Source organism: Amblyomma mixtum, chromosome 6 (genome assembly GCF_055824585.1).
Source record: "Amblyomma mixtum isolate Tamu chromosome 6, ASM5582458v1, whole genome shotgun sequence".
NCBI lineage: Eukaryota > Metazoa > Arthropoda > Arachnida > Ixodida > Ixodidae > Amblyomma > Amblyomma mixtum.
In genome coordinates this window covers 30,859,494-30,865,451 of record NC_143017.1, presented here as the reverse complement: position 1 = coordinate 30,865,451, position 5,958 = coordinate 30,859,494, and the positions used below count along the sequence as shown (strand labels likewise).

The following is a 5,958-nucleotide window of genomic DNA, read 5'->3' as shown; positions in this document are numbered from 1 at the left end:
GTTGGGGCCAACTGGCCTGCAGTTGGGGCCAACTGGCCAGCAGTTGGGGCCAACTGGCCTGCAGTTGGGGTCAACTGGCCTGCAGTTGGGGCCAACTGGCCTGCAGTTGGGGCCAACTAGCCTGCAGTTGGGCAGGCTCAACTCTATATATACAGCAACAATGTTTCGCACATCTAGGTGCGGCCACCTGTACTTCGACAATGACATGAAAAAATTGCACAAATTAATAAACAGATGTCCCTGTTGCATTTCATTTTACCAGAAATCATGAGGGTAGGCCCAGAAAACATGGAATCAATTTTCACTGCGTGCAGTGTAAGGGACACATGTAAAAGAAATTGAAACCACCATGTCACTGGTGTGGGAAGTGTAAAATCAAAACATTTGGCATTAACAATCCACATCTTGCTCATATTACTCAGCATAGGAGAGCATAATCAAGTAACATGGTTGTCAAATGCAAAAATCACTATTACACAGTTTGAAGTACGCCAGGAAAAAAACAACGCCATGAATATCTCAATAATGTCAGGAATATTTCGTAGGGAACAAACCAAGAGAAACTTATTGAACAGGGACGGAGAGTATTGTGGTGCAGCATTTGATGCTTATATTTTTTAGGAAAAAGGGGATACACTAAAACTCTGGATTTGATAACTACGCATGGAATCATATGCTTAAAGACAGCAGAATTCCAAAAAAGAATACTGGTTATGGTGACGCAACCTTTTATATCTCAGCGCTAATATACATAGAGTTTCTGATACCGCATGAAATGGGTTAATAATGCCTCCGTGTTCAATCTGTATTCTATGTTTCTAATAAATGAGATCACTTTCTTTTGCATCTATGGTACTCCCCACACCCAGAAATAGCAACTGACACAGGGCAAGAACAGTGCACAATAGACTATGAGCTTGATTGGCACTAGTAAGAAAAAAATTTGCAAGGACAACTGTGCAGTCTGAAAGCTCTGATAGCACTAACAACTTGAATGTTCGAGATCAACTTTTTCTAAAAATTCTCCATGTGTTAAGAGGATCTGAACAATTTATAGTGCGATCCCACATTCATAAGTTGAAGTTTGGAGGAATTGCATATTGCCTGGGATGAAATATGAATACTGTCTTGCATATTTATGATTAGCAAATATGCCTCACTTCACCTGTTAACTACAGGAAATTATTTACTGAGGGCTATCACCTTTGAGCAGCATGGCAATAAATCTCCATATAATGTATTCCAACACTGATTTTGCTTAACAGTTAACGATAATTGCTTAGGGCACCCATAATAGGAATATAAAATGCATTTTAAAATCAAGGTACCAGCACGACTAAGGCTTGGCAGTCTGCAGGGGGCCCTCGAAATGACCAAATGAGTTTCACCATCCTTGGTTACACTGTCCCTCCTTAAATACATGGTGGCTTTGGCATTCACTTTCTGGTCCCAATGCTGCTGGTTGAATGCCAGTCACGGGTGGGTTGGGATGGAGGCAAAATACCCCAAAAAAATGCTTATGTGCTATGCAACATCGATGCACGTAACTGAACCCCCAGGCAGTCTAAATTAATCCAAATGCCTTAACTACGGCGTACCTCAAAGCCTATGTGTCGCATTGGTACAATAAATCCCACAATTCACGAACTAACTGAAACTTACAGCAAAAAATGTGATGCTTCAAACAACTAAAACACTAAAGCATAAAAATAAATAGCTGAACATCATCCTGAAGTCATTATGAAGCAAGATATGCTCACTGGCCCCTATGAAGAGCCTTAAAGGCTAGCGATATTAAAAAAGTTTTTTTTCTGCCCTTCATGAAGATACATGGGTGAAGACCCTGGCTGACATCCACAAGATAATCTTGTCGGACCTCCTCAGCTTTCAAAATGTGTGCACTCTGATAAGCTGAGGTAGTAGAGAATTTGCGTGCTATTGCAAAAACCCTAGTCTGGTGATAAATGTCCTCAAAAGAAATGATATGGCGGATCTTTATGCCCACTTTGGATTGGAAAATCGCAGCAGTGCTATCAGTCTTGTTCGGTCTTTTGTACTGTTCGCTGTGTAACACATACCGAGATGCTCTGACTCTGTCGTGCTCCACAACATGACCGCCTATTATGTGGCCAATCTGGCTCTGAACAAACTCAAAGAGTGGCTGTGGCAGTTCCCTCTTCTTGCCAAGAACAACGACAGACTGTCGGTGTGAGACATGCCGATTTTTCAGAAACTCCTGTGTCTGAGGGCTGGCAAGGGCCTTGAGACTGTTCAGAGAGCTGGCCATCAAAACTCTCTCGACAATCTGAAGTGGCACAGCCTTAGCTGAAGTGACCAGCTCCTTCAAGTGGCCAATGTTCGACTCGAACGCAAAGCACGAGTGCGCCCACAATGGCCCCTGCTCAGTTGTGCTCTTGGCCATGTGAAGAAGCTGGTGAACATTGAAAGTCATGTTGTGCTCTCCATATAGAAATTGCATTTGCACCACGAATTTCACTAAGCAGTTGGCACTTTCTGCAATGTCAGCCTTTGTCACCACATCTTTTACTAAAAGGGAAATCCCATTAACCAGCAATGCAAAATGCTTAAGGTATTTTGCGGGCAAAATGCCTTCTAGGCATGGTAGTGCGAAAAAAAGCCACTGTTGCCATTCAGTGGCTTTCCAAAACTTCCTTAAGGAAAGTGAGCGCTGTCGTCTGTGAAGGCATAAAGGTGGCTTGACAGAGCACAGATCCTTGTCAATTTTTTCCAGTTTTCAGGACAGCCAACATAATATGGTCGTTTTGGAGTTGACAGCCAGAGATCAGTAAGCTGCCGTGTTACGCCTAGCAAAACACAATGCATGTAATCTGGGGTGAACCCCCAGATTACATCGAAGTGAGATAGATTTATCAATGCCGTGGGTCCTTTTACACCTTGAATGACTTTGCTTTTGGCTGTTGCTTCCTTCATTTGTTCAATAGTCTGATCGGTGCTTCTCTCTGGTGCTAGGTCATCAACTGTATACCTCAGAGTTCCTGTTTGCAATAAAAAGTGCAGGTGATTAATTAAGGCCAGCAAGTCACAAAACCGTGCAAACCTAATGGGAAGGAAAATGATTCTCTTGCTGGTGAAATGGAAACGAAAAAACATTTATGTATATATATATCTACAACAGTACTAGCTGCACATTTTATAAACATTTCGCAGCATTACAGCTTGTACTCAGCCCCAACGTCTACAGAAGCAAGTGGTCACAGCTTGAGATATTTTTTAAAGCATGACAGGCAAATAAAAACCTCAGCTGCATTACGCAAACACAAACATGCCAATGTGCGACTCTGTTTTACATCCAGTAAAGAATGCTGTATGCTAGTAGTGAGAACAGCAGACTTAGCAATTCGCACTCTCAAACAGAACCAAAAGAAGCAGGCAGATTGGTTATAGTGGAAGCATGAGTGGCTTTATGGGCACAAACTCATGCCATCCCAGTGACACAGCTTATGCCAGCTTTTCAAACAGAACCAAATTATGCTAAAATTCCACACAGAGCAATTTGTTACTGCCACTCATGATGTTAAATGACTGCATTTTACTGCATACTTCAAGTAACCTTTTTTTTTTAGAGCCAACAGATAATTCCTTATACTCGCAAAATCACCACTATCTGTAAAAATGGCAGTTTATATCTGGTTTTATAAAGTTAATTTGCACAATTATTACTTTCTCCAGAGGCTGAAAACTCAGAAAGGTGCTTACCATCAATGACAGTCCCTGGGTGAAGGCACCACCCACAGCCAAAGTGCCCATTAAATTGCAGCATATTCTGCATTATTGCCCTCGCCGGGGCATCAGCACAGCAGCTGAAGCAGTGAATCTGCATGAGAGAGACACAGGCAGAAAGGGACTCAATCAAGCCAGCTACACTGGTGCACTGATAAAGCTTTCAAACATATCCTTTGTTTGCTAGCATCCAGCTCATGAGTGATAAGCTAATTCTAGCAGTTCAAAGTATATTCCTTTGTGCCATGCCAAAAGTCGCAAGACATGCATGCGACTTTTCACAATTTTTCTCGAAGTGCATAGAATTGTTTTCACTAAGGATGTGATGTTGGCTACATTTAAAATGTCAACTGGACAAAACGGGTGGGCCATTTCGTACCTAGAAAACAGAACTGCTTTTAAAAACCTTAAAACAGAGATGGACGTCGCGCATTTCTATAGCGTGCCTAAGAAATGCTGTCCGCACTGTAGCTTTTCTTCTCTAACGCTATGGAATCTTCTAGTCTTTAAATGGCACTGTACATAATTTTTGCTTTGCAGAAACAGTTTTGGAATACATAGGAAATAACTAATTGGGAGCAAAAAAGTTTTTCTAAAGAATATAGCTACTATCCCGTGAGCTTGGAAGTGGGCGGCGTACATGAATTCATTACGGTTTTCAGCCATATTTGTCATTTTTGTGAACAAGGGTGTTCCAAGTATACACACACAAACTTTCAGCTTTTTCTTTATAGTAGAACATAATGCGTGCCGCAAAGGAAAATGACAGTTCACTGCCGTGCCTGTTTTATGGGCTGTGACTCTCAGTCCTTAAGCAGCATATACTCCATGCATGTAACCATGAAGCGAAACTAAATGTGGTCACCTGTCACATTGTTAGAATATTCTTATTTTCATTAGGAAAATGTGTGTAGTTTCACTAAAAATGTTATAACATGTAGACACCTTTTATTAATTAAGTTGCGCTGCTGAACTATCCAATACAGTGGAGGAGACTGGCCACAAAGCATACTGGTGGCTTCGATAGCAAATATATTGACTAAATGCAGTATACACGTACCCTTGACTGAATGTCCTCTGTGCCATCTTTCCAAGTCACACCGACAACTTCCAAGGGCTCCATTTGTTGCACGAAACTGTTCAGAAGCAGAGTCATGTTTGGGTGCGACTGCCCAAACCAGAGCATGGCTGTCAGCACATTTTTCTGACGAAGATTTACGGGAAGCTCATTTACCAAGACTTAAAAATAGGACTACCGTCCGAGTTATGGGTCACGGTCAAATCATTAGGCGACATCTTCTGACGAGCCTTCCTGTAAGCTCGACCATCTGTGATGTCCGATATTTGCTCACAAGTTCCGTCATTAATACTTGTATTTTCCAGCCGATCATGGAGCGCTTCAGATATTTGTTTGTCAGCAAGAAGCAGCTTGATCTGACGCTCCAGTGGTAGGCTGAGGAAGAAATTTCCATCCATGAACATTTTTCGGCCACAATATCCCTCGCCACAAATCGAGCACCTTCGCGGACTCCGTTCCGGTCAGCTAGGCGGCCCGACGTCTCCGCAACAAGTGTCTGGCACTCATCGCAGTAAAAATGAAATTTGGCGTCTTCCAGACTTACGCCAGCGCTCTTCTTGAAAGAATATTTGCTTTCCGGCAGGTCCTGCCTTTTAAGCACATATGCCAATAGCCTCTGTAGAGCTTCGACTGCTTTCCAAGGCAATGCAAACTCAACTGCGAAGTTTACAGCAAGCGCCAGCAGATCCTGGGCGCTCAGTTCTGCCTCTTCGTGTTGGTCAACGTCGTCGTCGGGCTGCTGCATGTCACACGCATTTCTAGCATTTTCAGGCTCCTTAGCAGGATTATCCGGCGGTGCGGTGTGTGTCGGCCCTTCCTGCTGCTGTTCATTTGTTTGCGACGGCGTTGCATTCGTGCCATTTTCAAGGGATGGCGTTATTTCGGTAACTGTGCTGTCTTCATGCTGGTCAGTTGGCTGCGATGCTGTGTTACTGGCAGTCCGTGACTGATCGGCTGCAGGGACTGGGAGCAGATTCAATTTCGCCTGTCCACATCTCCACCTTGTCGTGCTTGGAAGGTCAGCAACACTTGGTGTGGCGTCTAGGTAACGCTTGCGAGGCCGCATAACGCTGTTTCGATAACGCGACTAGAAGGTCAAAACAGACATCAAAACATGC

The 5,958-nt window shown here is 43.2% G+C and overlaps 1 pseudogene; it reads right to left on the bottom strand.

Moving 5' to 3' along the window:
- Positions 1 to 2,033: 2,033 nt before the first annotated feature.
- On the bottom strand, positions 2,034 to 5,585 carry LOC149338712 (uncharacterized; annotated as a pseudogene).
- Positions 5,586 to 5,958: the final 373 nt, after the last annotated feature.